The 23476-nt window shown below is 40.2% G+C and overlaps 1 protein-coding gene and 1 long non-coding RNA gene across 2 annotated transcripts in view; one reads left to right on the top strand and one right to left on the bottom strand.

Annotated features, from left to right (window-relative positions):
• Positions 1 to 11989: 11989 nt before the first annotated feature.
• The window catches only part of LOC140340515 (uncharacterized), a 127430-nt gene continuing 115943 nt past the window's right edge, over positions 11990 to 23476 (bottom strand). The window contains exons 2-4 of the long non-coding RNA XR_011922660.1: positions 23141 to 23203; positions 18668 to 18760; positions 11990 to 12283 (exon numbers count right to left, since the gene is read on the bottom strand). This is a non-coding gene — a long non-coding RNA (uncharacterized lncRNA). The remainder of the gene's footprint in view (positions 12284 to 18667; positions 18761 to 23140; positions 23204 to 23476) is intronic.
• The window catches only part of LOC140340514 (dual specificity protein phosphatase 8-like), a 36803-nt gene continuing 32747 nt past the window's right edge, over positions 19421 to 23476 (top strand). Inside the window, exon 1 of the mRNA XM_072425775.1 lies at positions 19421 to 19627. The gene's annotated coding sequence lies outside the window, so the exon portion shown is untranslated. The remainder of the gene's footprint in view (positions 19628 to 23476) is intronic.

Genomic DNA, 23476 nt, shown 5'->3' with positions numbered 1-23476 from the left:
TTCTTGATTCTTGGTTCCTGCTCCTTGCTACTCATGCATCCTCCGCTCTCCATCTGATCATCCGTGTATGCCTTCCAAGGTTTGTCTGCAATCTATTATCACCACTGTTATCAGCAAATTCATTGGACATTTACCAGCGTTGTTATTTGCCCAGTCATTGGACGTTTGCCTCTACTGTTTATCCACAAGGTCATTGGACATTTACCACTATCTTTTCTGCAAATAAACTAAAAGGGACATTTACCCATTAACCAATACATGTGTGTGATCTCCTGGTTAATCACTGTCAAGATTCCCTCAAACAGAGCTCTCCTTTCTGAAGGCTGACAGTATCAATTCGCCCACTCTGAGCCCAGAAGGGAAACCCTCACCCCTTGAGGTAATGGCCCAGCAACTTTCCACCCTTACTCAAGCAGTACAGAATCTGCATGGGGGTACTCACAACTCGAGAACCGCCTGGATACCCTTCAGAATTGTCTGACAGCCAGCCAAAGCTCTGAAGTAGCCTCCGCTGCAAACTTCTCATCCCCGGGGTCTGTGGCCCCTGCATCCCTGGACCGCGAACCCAAGGTCTCTTTTCCAGAATAATAGAGAACGAAAGAACTTCCAATCTTTCAAGAATTGTTGCCAGTTGCTTTTGACTTATAGCCACGGACATACCCCACAGATGTTATACGGGTCAAAGTGGTGATCTCACTACTGCGGGGGGAGCCGCAGGCATAGGCTTTTCACCAGATGGAGAAAGGTGACCCCCTTCTCCACTCCTTGCATGGTTTTCTCAATGGTATGGGGGCCGTGTATGATGACCCCAGTCGTGCAGCCTAAGCACAATTAACCCTGTGCAGATTACACCAAGGCTCTCGTCCTTTTGAAGACTACATTGCAGAGTTTAGGGTGGCCTCCGAAGACACATCTTGGAATGAAGCAGAACTCCACTTCCAATTTCGCCAAGGTCTTTCAGAACGGATCAAGGATGATCTAGCCAATGTCTCCATCCCTGAGTCTTTAAATGACCTTGTCATGTTGGTGATCCAGAACGATCATCGTTTGAGAGAGAGAGACTGTGAGAAAAGGGACATTGTCAAAAACTTCAGTCGAGTACGGCTGCCAGCCGTTCCTTCGGTCTCCACTAATAACCCATCTACTGAGAGAAAGGACCCTATGCAAATTGGGATTATTCATCCACCCCTCCCTAAAACAGAAAGACAGCGGCGTAGAGATTAGAAACTATGTATATACTGCGGTGTTGTGGGGCACTTTCACCAGAACTGCCCATGACGGCCAGTGGGTAAGTCTCACTTACAGACCCCTATATGCAATCCTTTAATGACTGTGGGAAAGATGTTTATATTCGTCTCTCTTATCCTTCAGTGGCCAGGAGGCCTCACCGAGACCAACGCAATTATTGATTCCGGTGCAACTCACAATGATCAACTTCATGATCATACAATTCGCCCACGCTCAAAAAATCCCAGTTCAAGAAACAAACCTTCCCATTGCTATTTCATTGGCCGACGGTTCCACTCCCCGTACCGGCCCAATTACCACTTGTATCACTCCAATGCAGGTACATACCCCTTCCGGGCATCATTAGCACTTATCCTTTGACTTGCTACCCTAACCAATATTTCCAGTTATTTTGGGACTATCTTGGCTGCAGATCCATGATCCTGATCTCCACTGGTCTAAGGGTACCATTTCCTTTTTCTTCTAAATTTTGCCAGCAGAACTGTTTCCGGGAGACCAAAGAATCCTTAGTCGTGGCCACCTTGTCTTTGTAACAGGAAGCATTACTCCCAGAAGTGTACAGAGAATTCTTGGATGTCTTTGATCCAAAAGGGGCCGATACCTTGCCCCCTCATAGGGAAAGCCTTGCCAAGGGATTCATCCGACCTTCACGCTCACCAGCCAGAGCGGGTAACTCTGGCCGTTCTCTGCGACCATGTGTCGATTATCGTGCTCTGAACCAGATAACCATCAAGAACCGATACCCACTACCGTCAAGATTCCCTCAAACAGAGCTCTCCTTTCTGAAGGCTGACAATATTACCCAATGACTTAGCTATATGAGTCTTTGACACAGAAGATCAGTCTTCCACTTCACTTATCACTGAATTAAAATAGCCCCGTACTATTTTGTCACCTAAAGGATATTGTAATAGCCAATGAGTGGCTTCCTGAAAGAAGTTCTCAAATAGGAATTAGGCGTATATTAGGCGTGCCCGTCTTCCCTTATGGACTTGTTCTTCCTTTGTCACCTTCCCAACTAAATTTTTGTGCACAGGTATAATAACGCTCGTCTTACATCCTTTTGCAGGTGAACCATATACTTCTCCCACCCAAAGTTTGCGTAGCCCAGCAAAATTTGACCAACCTAAATGTGTTTTCTCTAACAATGCCAACTCTGTTTTTAATCTTTTGAGATGTCGCAACACTGCCATCCTCCTATTTGGTGAACCGTTCACATTCCACAAGGTCACTCGCATATGATTTCTTTACCAGTTGTGATTACTAATATATAAATAATATTAACATTCAGATTAAATTGTATTCCCTGTTTTATGTGAATATTATTTTCACAGATCGCTACTTTAAATAACCATGTACATAACTTTGAATTTTTAATAATCTACTCAGCAAAGAAAGGCATTAACAATTCTGCCTCAGAGAACTGACAAACATTCATAAAACGCACCCTACAGAAAAGACAAGACAAACATCAATTAAAGACAAAACAAAGACAACCTAAAATTCTGACCTTCCTTTTTTACCCATGAGCCATATTTTAGCACTACCACTTTTCATGAGACACAAAACCCTCAGCAAACCCACATATTATTTTAAAGTCCAGAAAGAGACCAACAAAAGAAAGAAAAGGGTCCCTTCAAGCTCCCTTTAAGTGTCCCTTTTATTTCTAATGGCCGCATTCGGTTTCTTCAGATCCTGAGATTTAGGACCAACTGGGGTAAGTCGCTGTGACTTGGGGAAGAAGCTCACGTGTTCACCCCTTTCTAGGTGTAGAATTTGATCGTTGTGAAGATGAAAGTGAATTTGAATTTAGTGATGATTCCATATCAAGAGAATCTAATTTCTTAATATATTTTTGAGCTTTCTCTGCTGAGAAGAAAATTTTGAGTAAAACCAATAACCTTAAATATAATAAAACTAATCAACAAACAACATGAGACAATGGAGGACTTTTAAGCCATGATCTCTTAGTAACATGTGAATGCAACAAGCTTTTCATTGGTGTTTCACCCCCTGGATTTGTATCCATTGTCAAACTAGGCAAAAATTCTGCACGAACACTTAATAAATAACAATCAAGAACCATCCAACCACTTGTTTTCATCTCTACAATAGGACCTGTATTAGTTGCAGTCTAGAAACTATCTTCTGCTACACATCTTTATCAACTAAATACCCAGTTATTATTATCAAAATTATCATTGAAAAAGATCATCTGGCCATAGTCTTAGAAAAATTTTTTTCTTGAGGTATCCAATACATGAACATTTCTTATTACTAATTACTTATTACTAATATTGGAAAAAGATTCCTTCCTAATAACTTTATTCTTCATTATTTGTTAAATTAGGGCTTAATCCCCTTTTCTTTAACAGGAAGGTCTTTTTGACATTTGTTTATCACTTTAGGTATGGATATTCTAGGCCCGGATTGGGAACCATTTATGTCACAGATCCATTTGAATTATCAATCATCCCAACAAGATGAGTACAGATATATCACTTTGATATACACATTTAAACATATTTTTGAGAGAAAATCTTCTTTACACTAGCATAACAAATACCTAGAGAAATATAATCTAGAAAAGTATAATCCCATGGGACATAGGATACAACTTTTTCCTAATATAAAACATCCAGAGATTAGAACTGACTGGGAAGCAGTCTTGAACACTTGTTCTGAGAATTTGATGCACATATTAATTAACTATTACAAGCAAGAAATCAACAACCTTAACCAAGAACTCTCTAATTTGTACTCCCAAAATCTAGAAACTATTAACTTACATAAATTTCAGGACAAATATGTGACTTAACGTCCTTTTTCTTACCTGAAACAACCTACATTTGAAATAAGGAACTGCTATTCACTCTTTACTTAACCAAAAACCTTAAATATTTAAAACCAATCAACAAATACCATGAGACAATGAAGGTCTTTTGAGGCATGATCTGTTAGTAACATGTGAATGCAAGCTTTTCATTGGTGCTTCAAGCACTGGATTTGTATCCATTGTCACACTAGCCAAAAATTCTGCATGAACACTTAATAAATAACAATCAAGAAGCATCCAACCGCTTGTTTTCATCTCTACAATAAGACCTGTGTTAGTTGCAGTCTAGACACTATCTTCTGCTACACATCTTTATACCCAGTAATTATTATCACCATTATCATTGAAAAAGTTCACCTGGCCATGGTCTTAGAAAATAAGTCTTCTTGAGGTATCTAATACGTGAACATTTCCTTGATAACATTTCCTTGATCACAACTTCTTTTGTTATGGTTCCTTTTGGCTCTGATATCAACAATCCCCTGAAGAATTTAAGACAAGTTAAATATTTAATAACCACTCACAAGTCAAAATTATGTAACATTTTTTTACTTATCTATATATGCATTAATTTCTTTATAGTGTAGTTGGTCTATGGTAAAAATAGGACCACCACGAGGGGGCGTGTCCTGATGGCGGCGGAGTAGGATGCTTACGTCCCGAGCTCCGTGTTCTGCCTGGGGGATTTTAACTGTGTCAGCGCTGCAGCCCCTTCTTCTTGAGCTTCATGGGTCCCAAAACCAAGGGGGCACAGAAGGGATGCCCCGGATGCCTCCTCAGGAGGCATTACCAGCTTCTTCCCTGCAATTTTCGGTGGCATCCAACGGGCAGGCACCATTGGCGCGGAGCACGCAACAGAGGGCCGGATTACAGCAGGATCTAGCAGCACAGGGATCAGATGATTTTAACACCCCACCATCGGAGGTACAACCTGATTCCCCCATCCACTGCATGGTATCTTCTTTAGCAGCATCTTTAGGCCATAGCCCAGCAAATATGGATACCGAGGAGGAGTGGGACTGGAAGGCCCATCTCCGTGCCTTACCTACCAGGCAGGACTTAGAGTATAGTATTGGCCGATTGGAAGCGAGCTGCAAGGCAGAGTTTAACGCCACCGTTACCACAGCTCTACAAACCCATTGGGCCATTGGGATAAATTGATAATTTATCAATGAAATCTGCGCTCGCTGGTCGTGTGTACTTTCGCGCCGTTATATCGAGCCGGTTTACCGCGGGCTGGAGTTATGCGCTCGTTCATTCGCATCTCACTGCTTGCCTTCATAACAAAATGGGCAATAGGGGTCGCGCATCCGCCAATTAAGGGGATTAGATTTCAGCTGCGCGATTAAGGAGGATCTGTTCAGATGTCAATCGTGAGATCATAGCAATTAAGGCGATTAGATTTCAGCTGCGTTAATAAGGAGGATCTATTAAGTGTCAATCGTGAGATCATAGCAATTAAGGCGATTAGATTTCAGCTGCGCGATTAAGGAGGATCTGTTAAAATGTCAATCGTGAGATCATGGCAATTAAGGCGATTAGATTTCAGCTGCGCGATTAAGGAGGATCTGTTGATGTCAATCGTGAGATCATAGCAATTAATTAGCGCACACCTGCTCTGTTCTGTGCATATCTACAGTTATTTAGAATCTTTAATGCTTCTTCCTTTGAGTAAGTGATACATTTTTTATACTTTTTGGATTGCTTTGCAACACTGCAAACTAATTGAGATCAAGGTGTATATATACTAGTAAGAACTTCATAATATGTCATCTCACAATAGTATGAATTGTAAAAAAGTCTCACCAAGCATTTGTGATCTAATTAAAATATCATTTTTTTTAGGGCTAAGGGTAATATGTGTGCCATTAGAAAGAATTATTTCTTAGGGGAACAGTGACTTTTAATGCAAGCTCGCCAGTGTAAAGCTGCCGGAGATGCGCGGCTCCGGCCGCGAGCTCCTTCAGTTGCTGAATTGCGCGACGGCGTACGATTTCGGATCGCGAATACGAATGCGCGAGCGAGCTTCCGATTTTGCTTGATGAATCAGCCTCAATGTGCTGATCTTTCTTCACAAGTAGTATCCCATGCGGCAGTTCTGGAACGCCACAAGGCCCAAATTAATATGTTGTATCTGTTGCATGACGATGCTGAAAACCGCAACAGGCAGAATACCATTCGCATACGGGGTTTACCTGAAACCATACAGAATTCAGAATTGACCACAGCGGCCTACTCTATATTTGCTAAGCTTCTTGCTGTCCCATCTGATGTTGATATAGAGATAGATCGGATACATAGAACCCTGGGCCCACGCAGTACAAATCAGCAATGCCCTAGAGATGTTATCTGTCGGATTAATTTTTTCAGAACCAAGGAAGATATCATGAAAAAAGCTAGAGAATCTACCAATATTGAATATACTGGGGCACAGATACAACTGCTGCCTGACCTCTCTAAACATACTTTGGATCTTCGCAGGGCTCTTAAACCGCTTTTAACAGCTCTTCGTGAACGGAACATCCCATATAGATGGGGATTTCCCTTCCATCTCATTATCAGATCGGGAGGTAGAACCCTTGTTCTTCGCGAGCCATCCGACCTGCCTCACTGTATGGGATCTGCATCTTCCTAATATTCTATTAACTGAATGGCCTACAGCGGCTTCACTTCTCAACAGCAAACCAGCGCCATTACAAGCTCCTCCACGACTTCCGCCTGATAGTTCTCCAAGCACCTCCACGGGTCATTCTTTGCCTCCTCCTCCTTCCACGACCTAGCCAGTTGCATCGGCTTCGCCAACAATTTTTATTGGATCTCGGGACACCTTTAGTCCTTGAAATTTCTACCTGCCATCCTAATTTTTTTGTGTTTTTTAGGCTACCAAACACCACTGAACTACCTCTGACCTCAACTTGTTTTATTCCTTGCCGTGCCTGGCTGAGAGCACGGTCCATCTTTGTCTGGAGACTTTATGTTCCTACGGCAGATGTTTCTCCTTCACGATGGGACTTTCCATGAACTGGTAGCTGTGTTGAGCGATCTTTATCTTGTGTTTATTGTTGCTGTTCCTGCTGTTAGTTGGATGGCAATTTTTATTTATTTATTTATTTTTTTAAATGCCCTTTGGATACTGTGGTTTAATATGTTTTGGGTCCACTGGGGAGCGCACGAGCCATACTGCTCTCGCCTCTCTAGTTAACCCTGTTATGGGACCTGGGATGTAGCATCCTAGTTTCATCAGACTACTTTGAATAGGAACCAAGTGCACTGCTTATTATATGTTAATGTCTTTTGATTTATGGTCCTTTAGATTTTTTCTATTTTGGTTGATATGCATGAGGGCTACTAGTGGGCGTCCGAGCTATGGTGTTCTTCCTGCTTGGTCAGGCCTTTCCTGATATCTGGGATTTTTGGGATAATTGTTTAGTATATTGGGCACATGCTAAGAGTTTTGCTCTTACTTTCTATATTATTTATGGTTTTGAGGGTTCCCCCAGGCAGGAATCACATGTTTGTTTTTGATTGCTTGTTTGCCTTCCCCCGCCGCCCACAGACACTTCCCCACATAGGCCTGCTGCCCTTTTGGGCAGTGATTTGGGACCTTTGGGGTCCCGCTTTAGTTTTTTCACCCCATGGTTGAGGTTTTAGCCTGCCTCGCCTGTCTAGTGCCCCTTCCCGCACCCCTTCCCCCTAATGTCCTCGGCACATACTCAAGCACGTTTTGAAAATCCGTACCCTTAATGCTCAACATAAAGCAAGAGTGAATATCCTACTCCTTCAGGAGACACATTTTCACTCCACTAGACCCTCTCTCTGCAACCGCTATTATCCCCTGTGGTACAATAGTTCCAATCCTGAATCTAGAACTAAGGGAGTCTCTATAGCTTTTCATAAATCGTTACCAGTACAGATACTAGATTCCCGCTCTGATTCTCAGGGCAGGTATTTGTTCCTAAACATTTCTCTCTGGGATAAGAAATTTACATTGGCCTCCTTTTATGCTCCCAATCAACAACCCACATCGGCCCTATCTCAATATTTGGAGATACCAAAAGGGTTTTCCGAGGGATCTATTATAGTGGGTGGGGACTTTAATTGTGTCCTGGATCCCCGCATTGACACTTCATCAGGGAAAACTCCGATCTCGTACTCCAAATTAAACTCCCTTCGTTCTAAATTGCATGATCTTAGAATAATGGATATGTGGCGCATTATGCACCCCACTACCAAAGACTATACCTTTTTCTCCCACCCGCACAATATGTATTCTCGCATAGACTATATACTGGCGAGCCATTCTATACTTGATTGGTGTCCTATTGCTTCTATAGAGTCCTGCCCTTGGTCCGACCACTCTTCCGTGTCCCTCTCACTTCAGATTCCCCATATGGGCCCTAGAGAATGGACATTGAGATGCAATGACTCTTTGTTTAAAGACTCTCTGCGACTCTCAATGCAATAACCAATTTTATTGGAGATCACGCCTTGGACCCCACTCCCCTCCCTATGCAGTGGGAGGCTATGAAAGCAGTTGTTCGAGGGGTTCTAATACAACAAGGCACTAGGCTTAAAAAGATCAGATCACAGGATATAGCATGTACATCCGATAAAATCCGCTCCTTGGAACGCCTGCATAAACAAAACATGGCCCCTGCTGTATTTTTAGAATTGACTGCAGCTAGAACCCATCTTTTGAAACTTTATGATTTGGCTCACCAACACCACAGGGATCGTTTCCGTAAATTGCTCTTCCATTATGGGGATAATGGTGGCAGACTTCTGGCTAGGGGTCTTCACCCGCGCACATCCACCACATACATTCCGTCCATATATGCTCCTGATGGCAGGTTGACATCTATCCCCAAAGAGATCCTGCAAACTTTTCATAAATATTATGCAGAGCTTTATCAAATACGCCCTGTTCCAGCTACTCCTTCCTCTCTACGGGAATATTTAACTAAAACAGCCCTTCCAACATTAGACTCTGAGGTGATTTCACAATTGGAATCCCCGTTTACGGAGGAGGAGGTCTCTGCTGCTTTCAGGCCACCCCGACCGGGAAAAGCCCTGGTCCAGATGGATTTACTCCACGGTTTTATAAGCTCCACGCTCTTAATCTTGTCTCTTTCATGACCAAAGTGTTCCCTTCCGTTTCTGCTGATACACTGTTTCCACCACAATGTTTAGAAAAGCATATTACGGTTCTTCCCAAGCCTGGCAAAGACCATGCGGTTTACTCTAATTATAGACCTATATCATTGAATATTGTGGATGCAAAAATTTTTTCTAAGTTGATTGCCAATAGGTTGTCCCCACATATGCCTTCGTTGATCCATAAGGATTAAACAGGGTTTATTTATGGAAGGGAAGCCAGGGACAATACTATTATGACTCTCCTGCTAACCCAATTTGCTAAATCTTCAGGCACCCCTGTGTGCTTACTGTCAATAGACGCTGAAAAAGCCTTTGACAGGGTTAGTTGGCAGTTCATATATTCAGCGTTACGGCAGGTGGGCCTGGGCCCCTGCATGGTCTCTAGAATCGCAGCATTGTACTCTTCACCCAGAGCTTGGGTGCGGGTCAACGGCACTCTTTCCGATTCTTTTCAGATCAAGAATGGCACGAGGCAGGGGTGTCCTCTCTCCTCTTTACTCTATGCCTTAATTATGGAACATTTGGCTGTGGCCTTGCGCCACAATCCAGATGTAAAAGGGATCCAGGTGGGTGATATATAAGATTTCTTTATACGCGGATGACCTCCTGATTTATATATCATCCCCTCATATCACGATACCTTCCATCCTGAGGGAACTTGATAAATTTGGTATACATAGTAATTTCAAGGTCAACTATTCCAAATCTGAAATTCTTAATGTTATCTTGGATTTGGGTATAATGGTTCCATCGGATCCCTCCAAATTGTTCTCACTTAATTACTCCCCAATGTACAGTAAACTTCAATCTGACCTTCAGGAATACGACTCCCTGCCTCTCTCCTGGTTTGCCCTGGTATATTACATAATAGATGGGTTCCCCCGCTGGCCTCCCTGGATCTTCCAAACAGAAGCAAGTTGCTATCTTGGCTCTCACACAGGCAACTGACGTCATTTGTAGCTTCATTTACTGATTTATCCTCCCTATATAGAAGTTTGACGGTATTTGAGCAGTTGGTTAGCTCGCCTGACCGCCCCTCTCATGTTGTGTACAGGTTGTACGAGCTAATTGCTCAGAATTCTGAGCCCTCTGCACCTATATACACTAGATATTGGGAGAAGGAAATGACTGGACTCATAACTGCGGACGACTGGGAAAAATCATTTATCCTAACAAATAAGTTGGCCTTAACCTGTAAAGCTCAGGAGGTTAATTACAAAATTCTATCCAGGTGGTATTATTGCCCTGTGGACCTGATCGTTGCTGGCGATGCCACTTACAAAAGGGGACAATGCTTCATATATGGTGGGAGTGTCCACTTATATTTTGCTTTTGGGGCACGATTATTCAGATATTTAATGACAGCACTGGGTCCACCATAACCAATACTCCCAAAATAGCTCTTTTATCCATGGTTCCGGGTTCGCTCAAAACTATCAAAGGTGGGGTTCTACGCCATTTTCTTACGGCAGCAAGGGCCACTATTCCGAGATTATGGAAGCAACCTGCTGCTCCTTCTATAGCCAATTGGGTCTCCGAACTTGAAAAAATCTGTCATATGGAGATGTTGGTTGCGGAGGATGATGACAGATTGGAACAATTTAAAATTACCTGGTCCACTTGGGACTGATTTAAAGAATCTCCCTGATTTCATACATATTTTATTTAGTGTCCAGGCTTACAGGATGGAACACAACCACGGTATTGAGGGTTATTTTATATATCTCTTTTATTCTTGTATCGAGTGACATTCCCCGTCCCCCTCCAATCCCCCCCTTCTCCCCTGGGCTGTTTTGTTATATGTGTATGTTTTTATTTTGTTTTTTTTTATTTGTTGTCTAAGAATATTGGTTTCCACCCTGTGCCATATGCTTCCACTAGCGGATATGAAGCTTTTCTTGTATGTGCTATACGGTTCCTCAGGACTATTATGTCTTTTGTTATATTTTTCTGGGTATATGCAGCTTCTTGGTTATATACTTCTGTTAATACGAAGCCGACACTGTTATGTTTGATATGATGTATGCGTTGTATGTCTGATTTTTTGTTATGTTTATCTGTTATTTTTCTCTGAAAACTCAATAAAACTGATTGAAACAAAAATAGGACCACCACAATATTTGTTTAATAAACTTTTTTACCTTTATTCTTTGCCCCAAAAGTCTATTCTGCTCTCTCCTCTCTCTTTATTCACATTCACAGGGCTAGGCAATTATTCAAGATAAATCTTATTAATAATATTGAAAAAAAGATTATTTCATGCTATCTTTATTATTCATCATTATTAATTTACTTTACATTTACATGTTAGGATAAACACCATTATAACAATAATTAGTAAATAAACTCTAATGTTGTGGGTCAGCATACAATGGGCTCAACCAATGCCTCGACACGTTTTGCAGAACTTGTCTGCTGAAACATGATATATATAGATATATATATATTTATATACCGTATTTTTTGCCGTATAAGACGCACTTTTTCTTCCCCAAAACTCGGGGGGAAAAGTTGGTGCGTCTTTTACGACAAATACTGTGTTTCCCCGATTTTTTATAAAATAAATAAAATAAGAAACTCACCCGATACCCGATCCTGTGTGTGTCTCCTCGATGCTGGCTGCAGTGTGTGTCTAATCCTGGCTGCAGTGCAAAGCAAAAGAAGATGGCACACGCGCCCCCGCGATTCTGAACTAGGAAGCACGCTGCTGTCCCCTGCCCTAACAGAGTTACCCGGCCGTACAGTGGACAGAAGGGGAATAATCTTTCAGAATCTTTTTTTTCTAGATTTTCCTCCTTTAAAATTGGGTGCGTCTTATATTCCGGAGCGTCTTATATGGCGAAAAATACGGTATATTTGCATATATATATGTTACATATATATATCAATATACAGTAAACACACATTTAAAAAAAACCTACTCAAGTAAGTATTTCAAGTGCATACATTTCTGAAATAACCAAAGTTCATTGCTCACGAATCCCCAGATCAGAAGCAGTACAACCACAGCTCAGGGTGCAAAGAGATCACCAACAAGTCCACCTTTAGGAATCAAAAGAGTAAACAGGAATGATCATGTATACAGTTTGTATATACACTTAAATTTCGTTAATTTACTTGATATCAATATATCTATGGGAAACCTAGTGATTTATGACCCCAAGTAACTCCCCAATAATGTTTACAAACAGTTCCAACATTAATATTAAAATTCATTATGTCCCATCTCAATCTAAACTGCCACCCATACCAAATTGGAACACTACATAGCATCCTTTTGATAAAACAAATAATGGATAGGAAATATGATTTTTTTTCCATATATTATATCATTTTACCATGAATAGCCACCAGTTTTGATATTAGGCTAATAATAACTTGATCCAGACTACATGTCAAATAGGAAACACAAACCTGTTATATAATCTCCCCAATATTCACAATTTATTACATTTTACATATGAAAAAGTTTGCCTGGTGGTGTAGTGGAGGTATAGTGACCTGCATTTTAAATAACGCAGTAGTTCACTTAATTTGAAATGGAGCCAGTAGGTATGTGAGATGTTAAAAGTAAGGAAAAACAAAACAAAATATCAATAGCCAACAGGGAGTATTCCCCAAATTGATAGATGTGGTGCCGAATAAATAATAGATACGATTCCTGCTGAAATTCATCTAAAAGTGGCCAGCCGAAAGGCTGTCAGCTGCTGTATTTAGGGTCCAGTGGGACTCGCTAGTCTTCCTTATTCTCATGGCGTCCTATAAATGTAGAGGGATGCCTCAGAACCTGGAGATGACATGGAGTGGGGAGGAGCCGAACGAGGCTTTGCAGGCTGCTGGATTGCAACAAAAGGAAACAAAGTTTCCTCATCCAATCAATGGGTCCCACATATTTCAGCCAAATGCTAATGCAAATAGCAACTAGATAAATATTTATTTATTGGGAATATATGCTACAACTTTGAATACATTTGTATACATAATTTTGATATCAGTGCCTTTATGTGAGTGAGTGAGTGACTTAAGTAATGTAATTATAAATCCAAAACAAATTAATCACTAATCTCTAAATAAACAAACACTGGAGAAAATTCCTCCGTATATGACTTATAACTATATGTTAAATTATAGGATCATATGATATATGCTGTAGCTAACTTGTTCTTTTTAGAAAGGACTGGAAACTGGAATGAGGATCTCATTCAGGCCAGGAAAGATATGAGCTTTTAAATTACAGATCCATTTTTTTTGTTTTTTTTTGTAAAAACGTATCCCAATCACCTCCTCTAGGGTAAGGATCTACCTGCTCCAGTACTGTAAATTATAGGTGGTTTGGATCAAAATCATGTTCATAGGAGCCTGTCTTTCTGTCTAGCTTTTTGATACGCCTTTTTACGTATTTTCTTGCTGTAACCTCTTTTTAGAAATCTGAGTTGAAGTTGTTTGGCCTCTGTTAGGAAATGTGCATCTGTCCGGCAACTCTGTGCTGTGTGCCATCACAGTATGAAACACTGTTTGTTCTGTCAAACAATGTCATTTACAGCAGCCTCTGCTTCCCTTTAGTTGTGAAACCTAAGGAATTTCTCGCATCTCCAGCACCACTCTGTGAGGCTGTGCACAGTTGAAGAGGATTTCAGAGGCAATTATCTCCTGACTCAGCCCTGCACTGCTATTGGCTGCTGGGACTTTATAGCCTCTCTGCTCTCAGTCACCAGTGCCTTTTGTAGTGTATAGCTGTGCTAATCTGTGCTGAAGTTTGTTTTTGTCTGATTTATTGTTGCTGACCTTGCCTGTTCCTGACAACCCCTTGCCTGGACTGACCTTTGCCTGTGACCCCAACTTTGCTTGTGCCTTTTCCTTTGTACTTCATTTGGTGGATTGATCTCTTGTGTGTGACCTCTGCTCTGTATTCTGGACTTTGCTCTGTTGGAATCTTGGTACTGTTTTATCTGTGGGCTCCCGGCTTGCTGACAGCCTATTCCCAGACACCATCCCTTGCACAGCAAGTCCTGGGGGCAACTGAGTGCTGGGAGATTTACCCAGTCTCCCGAGGCTGAGCGGGGTCTTGCTATAGGTAAAGACTGTGGTGTTAAATTGAGGGACTGGTCTCCGGTGAGGACTGGTGCTGGCCAGGGCCTTACAGCCTCATATTCACAATTTAGGTCACTTGAACAATTTCTACCAATGCGAAGATATTGGGAATACGGATGGGCTCCTTTGGCGAATAGTATCGTATTACCTGCTGTAGGCTTACGAAATAATGTAGATGCTAATGTGTTATCTGTTACTTTAACAATTTCAATATCCAAGAAGGCAATTCCTAATATATCATATTGCATCGTAAAATGTAAAATAAACTAATTTATTTAAGTTTGGAAACAAATTCAACTAATAGTTCTTCAGTACCATTCCAGGTGATGAAAATGTTGTCAATGAACGTTTTTCCATAAAAGGATATTGCAAAGGTACATTGAGAAATCATCATCTGCAAACAAAGCTCCCTCCAATCCACCCAAAAAGAGGTTTGCATAGGTTGGGGCACATTTTGTGCCTATAGTAACCCCCTGTACCTGAAGGTAGAGCAGGTAATTTCTAGACAGAATGAATAATAGTAGATCAAGAATAAATTCATTAAAGTTCCAAGTTATAATATCTTTTTCTTGCAGAAATATTCTGATAGTTTCAATACACAGGAGATTGGAAATACTGGAGTATAAAGCCTTCACATCAATCGTTACTAATAATGGTGGTATAGAAATATCCTAGAATATTTTTTAATAAATCTAAAGTATCCATTAAAAAGGAAGGAAGACTGCAGACATGAGGTCCAAGAGTTTGGTCCACAAGATGACTGGCATTACTAGTTAGACTTCTTATGCCTGATATAATCAGTCTTCCTGGTGGGTTGATCATATCCTTGTAAATTTTAGGGAGTGCATAAAAACTTGGAGTCTTAGGATGAGGATTTTTTAGGAATTCATAAATATTTTTGTCAATCATGCCTTTATCAAAAGCCCCATACCATACCATATAGGCACATTTGTCCATATTGTAATACATCCAAGACCAAAATATTGACACATTTATCTGCCTGTTTGATAATAATAGAATTATTATAAAGAATTTTTTTCTTGCAAACAAATGCAGGTCTTTGATAAAGTTGAATTTATTTAAAATGTTAGGTAGGACAAAAATCCCAACCGAGGAACTTCTATTTCTGATTTAGTAAGAATATAGCTTACATATTTAAATGCGGTAAATGTACTCAGTGCCAATGGATAAAGGAACAGCAAATAATCAAGTTTTTGTAAGGTATACAAATTCACTTTAAAACCTGAATGAGCCTTTGCAAATGTATGTGTGTTTCAACTGGTAGCCACCAGGAGAGAACACTTGCTTTCTGATCTTCTAAATATCTAAAAAAGGCATGGTAGAAGAAAGGGGAATGGGAGGAAGATACATGGGGTAAAAGGTTGAAGGAAACAAACAAGGTAGAAGAAGGGTGGAAAGAAAAAAGATTTGGGAGAAGAGGAGTGAAGAAGAGATAGAGAAGAAATTTAAGGAAAGAGAGATGGAGTTTAGAGACCTACGGGGAAAACAAGGAAGAGAAGGGAGACAGTGCAAGAAAAGTTACAAAGTTACATAGCAGGTTAGGTTGAAAAAAGACATAAGTCCATCAAGTTCAACCACTAGGGAAATAAACATATCCCAGATATAAAACCCTAGAAGATATAGTTGATCCAGAGGAAGGCAAAAAAAGAAACCCTGGTACAACTTTCTTCAACGGGAAAAAAAGATCCATCCTGATTCCATGAGGCAATCGGATGTTCCCTGGATCAACAGTCACTGTTATTTTTACTTTAAAGCCTTAATACCCAATTATATTCTGTGCTTCTCGAAAAATCGAGAATTCTAGAAAAATTCTAGAAAACATCCACCTTTTTTCTAAAGCAATCTATAGTAGTCGCTGAAACTACTTCCTGAGGGAGCCGATTCCATATTTTCACAGACCTCACAGTGAAGAATCCCTTCCTTATCCAGAGCTTAAACTTCTTTTCCTCCAGACGCAAAGAGTGCTCTCTTGTTCATTGTAATGATCTCAAAGTGAATAATGGGAAAGAGAGTTCTCTATATGGACCGTTTATATATTTATACAGGGTGATCATATCCCCCTTAAACGTCTTTTCTCAAGGGAGAATAGATTCAGTTCAGCTAATCTCTCCACATAGCTGAGCTCCTACATTCCTTTTATTAATTTAGTTGCCCTTCTCTGCACTCTCTGCAATTCAACAATGTTCTTTTTGTGAACTGGTGCCCAAAACTGGACTGCATATTCCACATGTGGTCTGACCAATGCTTTGTACAGGGGCAGGATTATATCTCCATCTCTGAAGTCTATTCTCTTCTAATACAAGAAAGTACTTTACTAGCTTTAGATATTGCAGCTTGGCATTGCATGCTGTTATTAAGTCTGTGATCTACCAGAACCCCCAGATCATTTTCCATTTCTGACTCCCCCAAGTGTATTCCCCCTAGACAGTATGAAGCAAGAATGTTGTTAGCCCCCAAGTGCATTGGCCTTACGCCAATCAATCGGTACCTTGCCAGTGATTAAAGAGTTTCTAAAAATTAAAAATAATGGCTTTGAAATACCAGAGCTCAGCTCTTTGAGAACACGTGGATGTAATCCATCAGGTCTCTCAGTCATATCAATTCTGAGCCATTGTGACTCATTTAAGGCAGTGACATTGCTATTATGAATTTGGACTTGAGCTCTGCCGTTTTCCTTCGTGTACACGGAGCTAAAAAAAAGTGTTTAGTAAATCTGCCTTGTCTTTATCCCCCGTTACCAACCTAGCGACATTCTTTAAGGGGCCTACATGCTCAGATCTGAACTTTTTGCATTATATTTGAAAAATCTTTTGGGGTTTGCTTTACTTTCCTTTGCAATCTTCAAGTCTGCAAGTCTTTCATTTTTAAATTTTGCACATTTTATCTCCTTTTTACATGTTTCGTTATATTCTTTAAAGGTTTCAAATGATGAGGGTGATCCTTCATTTTTATATTTTGGAATGCCCTTTTCTTGTTCCTAATGTTTTTTTTAACATCAGCTGTAAGCCACATAGGTTTTAATTTTAGCCTCTTAAACTTATTACCCATTGGAATATATTTTTCAGTTTGCTTTTTTAGAACAGACTTGAAACATTCCCATTTCTGTTCTGTGTTCTTTGAGGACAATATTGTCTCCCAGTCCAAGTCACAGAGAGCTGCCCTTTATAATGGACAACTTTCTCTCTTAAAATTAAATGTTTTTATCTTTCCTGTTTTTGCTTCCTGTACAGCTAACATTAAATTAAATTATATTATGGTCACTGCTACCCAGATTCTCTTTTAATTGCACATTTGTTATAAGCTCTGCATTGTTGGAAAGAACTAGGTCCAGCAGAGTATCATTTCTAGTTGGGGCTTCTATAAACTGTAACATAAAATTATCTTGTATTAAATTCACAAATTTCCTCCCTTTTGCTGTCCCTGTAGTGCCATTACTCCAGTCAATGTCAGGGTAGTTGAAATCTCCCATGATTAAAACACTTCCACTTTTTGCTGCTTTTTCTATCTGTGCCTCAACCTCATCACTTGTTCCATCCGCAATTTCATCTGTCTGAAAGATGGAGATGAAAGAAACATGGGAGAAGAAAGGTTGAGAAGAAAGAACTGCAAAGCTAGGAGCAAGAATGGGTAAGGCTAGCCAAAAAGGGAGGGAGGTGTAAGTGAAAGGTCAGGTTGCACCTTGGTCCGTTGTGGGCTAGCCAAACCCTCCACTAGTGCCAGGCCTCACTGCTTAACCAAAGAGAGATCCAGATGAAAGAGAAAGTTCTGGTAAGCCAGCAAGGGAGCCAGGTGAAAGTGAAGAATCTGGTCCAGCCAAAAAGAGATCTGAATGTAAATAAAGGCTCTCCTCTTGTCATAGAGAGATCCAGGTGCAAGTAAAGGGTCTGGTCTAGAAAAAAAACAAGTTTAAAAAGAAGGATCTGGTCTAGCTATAAAAAGATTCAAAACCAAGAAGAGTGCTTACAAGTAGAGTAGTCTTGTAGAGTCGTTCAAGTTAGGGGGTCTGGTCTAGTCAAAATAAGATCCAAGTGCAACCAGAGGGTCTGGTCCAGCCAGAAAAATATCAGGTGCACATGAAGGGTCTGAGCTAGCTAAAGGGGACAAGTTCAAGTCTGTTGTAGCCAGAAAGAGATTCAGGTACATGTCGAGGGTCTAGCCAGGTGCAAGAAAAACCTGACCCTCCATTTGCACATGACTTCCTTTCAGGCTAGCCCAAACCCTCCACTTGGTTCACTTGCTTGTTAATCCAGACCATTGACTACTTTTGCAATGTTGGAACTTTTAGACATGGTTGAGAAGGACCCACGAATTTACCTAGTATGGTGACCAGAAACTTCTGATGACAGCCTTGTACATGCACACTGCCCTTCGATGTTTAGACGATTTTCTCCTGCAGCTTCATGTTACCTGTATATACACAAAAGGGTGCATGGTATGGTGATTAAAATGGGGCTCAATAGATTTCTTGCAAATAAATATAGTCAGAACAGACACAGAAGTCTTCTGCAAGAATCTTAATAATACTTATTCAGCTGAGTGCATCTCTACAAGATTTTTTTGTCACATAGGTTATTACAGGTTAAGTATACATGGTCTAAATGTAATTCTTCTTTGTTATTTAACAACATTTGTAATTTCCAAACTAAATTTTATATATATATTTAGATATATAAATATATATATCATATATATATATATATATATATAAATATATATATCATATATATATATATATATATATATATATATATATGTATCATGTTTCCAGCATTTTTTCCACTTGCTACCTTTTACATCTAAATCAGAACAGGTCACTTCGATTACGTACTTGCAATGCATATTCCACTTTCTAAACTCACACAATACAACCATGCGTTGTGTGCTGATTCGGGAAAGCTCCCGTATAAAGCGTTAATGTGTGCGTGTCACTGGAAAATCCGAGGGGTTGTTTGAATCAGGCTAAAGAATGACATCACAGCGCTAGTTGGCTTGAAATCTGATTGGCTGGAGATGACATCAACCTGAGTTATTTTTAACACTCCCACAATTCCCCTCCCTGCCCATTACCTCATCCTCTGTCTCTGTTGGCTCTAGTCATCATAACAATATAGTACAGAGCACCTGGGATACTCCGGTACGGACCTAACGCTCCTGCCTTAGTCCATCAGGTCATACCTGCCCAGCTTGTGCGGGCACTTCCTTTTTCTTTATTTGGTGGGATTCGCTGACATTGCTATTTTGGGCTTTCGAACCAGCTTCCAAATACACAAAAAGGTAGGAGATGCGTGCTAATCTGTACTGTATTTAAAATTGAAGGTGTTTGCTTTATAGCATATTGGTTCTATGGAACGCTTTTGTCTCTGTGAAAACAAGATAAACTTTAGTATAAATTGGGAAGCTTGTAGAGCTAGCAGGCTATTTTATTCTTCGTGCCAAGGCTATGTGGCCATATTGGCTAAAGGTAATCCCTCCCAGCAGCTGTTAATATCTATTCTTCAATTACGTTTGTCTCTAACAAGGGGCATTCTGCATGCAGCGTGTGCTTCTTGCAATTCATTGTAAAGCTCAGTGTTGTGACAGCGGACGAAGGGCTGTGAGACACGCTATTTGTCTCTTTCATTCCAATCATTCCACTCCAGTCGTTATATATATATTTATTTATAATTTTTCTTTAGCACTGTTGTCTTTACATGATTACATTAAACTTTCTTATTTGCATCTGATATGTTGAAATACCCGAATTTGCATTATTGGAAAAGAGGAGAGCAAAATACTAAAACATTCCTTAATGACATTGTTTATAGCTGCATAGTCTGTTGGATTGGATGAGGACTGTTCTGCTGTAGTAAGGCCAGGAATGCACTGCAGTAAATAGGGAAGGGCTAATGTAATAGGCTTTTAAAAATAAATGTTAAGTATGAGATGTAAGACACCTATTAGTGAAAGGAAGTCCATACATGGGTACATTTTTCATACAGTTTTGTAAATTAGAAATTGTGAAAGAAATATGAATTCTATATTGTAAAAACTGTAATTTACCCTGCCTAATTGCAAAAACAAATTTTACTGGTAATATAACATGTATAAAAAATAAGAAGTTAATTTTATGTTTGAGGTGAAAGAAAACAATATTTTATATAGTTAGTAAGGTATGATATATATTAAACAGTAATCACCCTGTGCTATTTTGTTCATGGCAAATAAATACTTGAGATTGTTCATAAAACTATTTAGTGCCTTGTTTATCAAAGAATCTAATAAGTATTGAAATTTATATTCAAAGGTTTAACACTTGGGATTTTTTTTCCTAGAACCTTTTTACATGGCTGTCATGTATCATAGTATATTATTATGAGAGGGGTTGAAAACCTGAGATCCCTAGTTGACATTAGATGTCAAGAATCCCAAGTGAAAAGTGTTGCTCTGTAACAGTGGTGCCCAACTTTTGTTCATCCTGGGGACTGCTGTTGAGATTGGGATGAAACTTGCGGCCACAATGCAAATAAACATTTAAGATATATGTTTAAAACTAGAAAAGTTTTAATTTAAAATTAAATTAAAAAGTTTCTAGTTACTTTAACATACATGCACCAAAGTAATGACAAATCAAGAATCTCTGCAATGGATACTTCTTGGATCATATTCAGGTCCCTACATCTCCCCGTTCCTGAGAATGTAGGGTTCACAGAAGGTAAGTGGCCAGCTATGTGTGACAGGGTGGCACAGTATGATAGGTATAATTTTTCTGTGATGTGATGGCACTGCAGCAATAACATTTTAGGGGGAGTTAGCCACAAGAGTCCCCCACTTATCCTACATTTCCCTCCCTCTACTGTCAAAGGGATATTAGGTTCACAGAAGGTACCGTATTTTTCGCCATATAAGACGCTCCGGAATATAAGACGCACCCAATTTTAAAGGAGGAAAATCTAGAAAAAAAGTTTCTGAAAGATTATTCCCCTTCTGATCACTCATGTGCCATTCATACCGGTATTCCCCTTCTGATCACTCATGTGCCATTCAAATTTCCTTTTCTGATCACTCTGTACCTTTCAAACTCCCTTTCTGATCACTCTGTCATTCAAACTCCCCTTCTGATCACTCTGTCATTCAAATTCCCCTTCTGATCACTCTGTGCTTTTTTTCTATTGTACGGCAGTTAGGACAGGGAACAGCAGGTGGCGCTGTGCTGGCTTCTTTCGCTTTGCTTTACAGACAGGAGAAAACACGATGCTGGCAGAGGAGAGAAGAGAGACACGCTGCAGCCAGAAACACACGCAGGATCGGGTATCGGGTGAGTATAATATTTTAATTATTTTTTTTAACACATTTGTCGTATAGGACGCACTAACTTTTCCCCCTAAGTTTTGGGGAAGAAAAAGTGTGTCTTATATGGCAAAAAATACGGTAAGTGCCCAGCTATGCGTGACAAGATAGCACGGTATTTTTCATATCTTGTGATGGCGCCGTAGAGATAAAATAGAGAGAGAGCTATGTGTGACAGGGTAGGCATGATATGATGGGTATAACATTTTAATGGGGAAGGGGGGGGGGCATAACGAGTTTCCCACTGGCTCCCACATTTCCAGTTGCCAACATCCTTTTGTTCCAGAGAAATTGGGGTTCACAGAATGTAAGTGTCCAGCTATGTGTAACAGGCAGTTCACCAGCCACTCAGTCCCTTGCACCGCAGCAGTGAGCGGTACTGAGCGTCTCCCCCGAGCCATGGTTCCATGGCATGAGAAAGGGTTAACTGCATCGCAACCTTACCGCCAACCTGAATGAAGCCTTGAAGTTTTGTGAACTTTAGGGGCACCACAGCGCACTGACAATTGGCAGTACCCCAATGTTCATTGCCATGAGTGGCCCTCCAGGGGCCCCCAACATACAAACTCAATTTGGGGACTCTGGTCTTGAAATAGCTCCATCTAATGTGAAAATATCCCTGATTGTTAGGATTGTATGCTTGTGATCCCGTATCTGGCAACTTGTTATGTGTAGAGGGCCTAAATTTAGTTTAATGGCAGCTCATAGGGTCCCCTGTGTACCCTGAAAATTTCACATTTCTATGACAATCAGTTAAAGAGATAAGAGAAATTACACATGGGGATAATGAGAGCTGCTTGAACACAGACACAGTACCCATGCTGCTGCTGCTGCATGATTATCTCCCAGTACAAGGTGGCTGAGGTGCAGCTCCCTCTCCTGGCAGCACGATCCCAGCAGATGGGATGGCAGCAGAGAAGGAATAAGGAGAGGGCCATTTCTGACAGCTCTGCGAAAAGGATGCGGCCTGCGGGCTGTAGGGTGGGCCCCCTTGCTCTATTACAATATAGCTGCTCAGAGAGCCCATGGGACTGTGGGTGCTGGCTATTTCAAGGTTTGGCTAGCTATCAGATTGGGTGAACCAAGTTCCATGTTCACGGTCCATGGTTCAGGCACCTGTGCTGTGTATTCTACAACAAATATGATATCTGATTGTGAAGGGATTGGCTGGAGGTAGCGAAGGGTAAATTTTTAGTTCACAGAGTTATTTTAATTAATTTGTAATCATTTATTTTTATGCTAAAATGAAAGGGAATGAATTGTAACTTGCAATTAAATATTTTATTGACATTGTTTCCCGTGTCATGTTTGTTTACTATTTTGAAATTCAAGAGATACAAAAAAAAGTCTGCAAATTTTTTGCTGTGATCCACCGAAAACCACATTAAGATTTTGTCCCAATAAATAGGGATCATAGAATTCAAATCTGTAGAGTAAAATTATCTATGGTCTTTAATTTACCTTTACTTCATGATTTGCAAGTAGACAAAATCATTTCTAGAACTATAGACCCTCAAATTCCATCTGTAAAAATAAAATGATTTGTAATAGTATATTATATATGGATATATATCATCTATACCCCTCCAGAATTATATTTTTTTGCATTTTAAGAATTCTCAAATATTAAAGCAAACTAAAAGGAAAATACCAAATAAAAACTATATACATTTATTCAACCTCCCTGGCGGTATTCCTGAGTGTGGCTCGGGGTTAATTTTCAGTACCAAAAGCGGTAAGCCTGGGCCACACTTGGGGTGGAATTTTTAATGGAACTGGAAAGCTTACCTGGTCCCC

This window comes from Pyxicephalus adspersus, chromosome 11 (genome assembly GCF_032062135.1).
Source record: "Pyxicephalus adspersus chromosome 11, UCB_Pads_2.0, whole genome shotgun sequence".
NCBI lineage: Eukaryota > Metazoa > Chordata > Amphibia > Anura > Pyxicephalidae > Pyxicephalus > Pyxicephalus adspersus.
The sequence above is the reverse complement of the archived record's forward strand: the minus strand, read 5'-3'. Positions and strand labels throughout refer to the sequence as shown.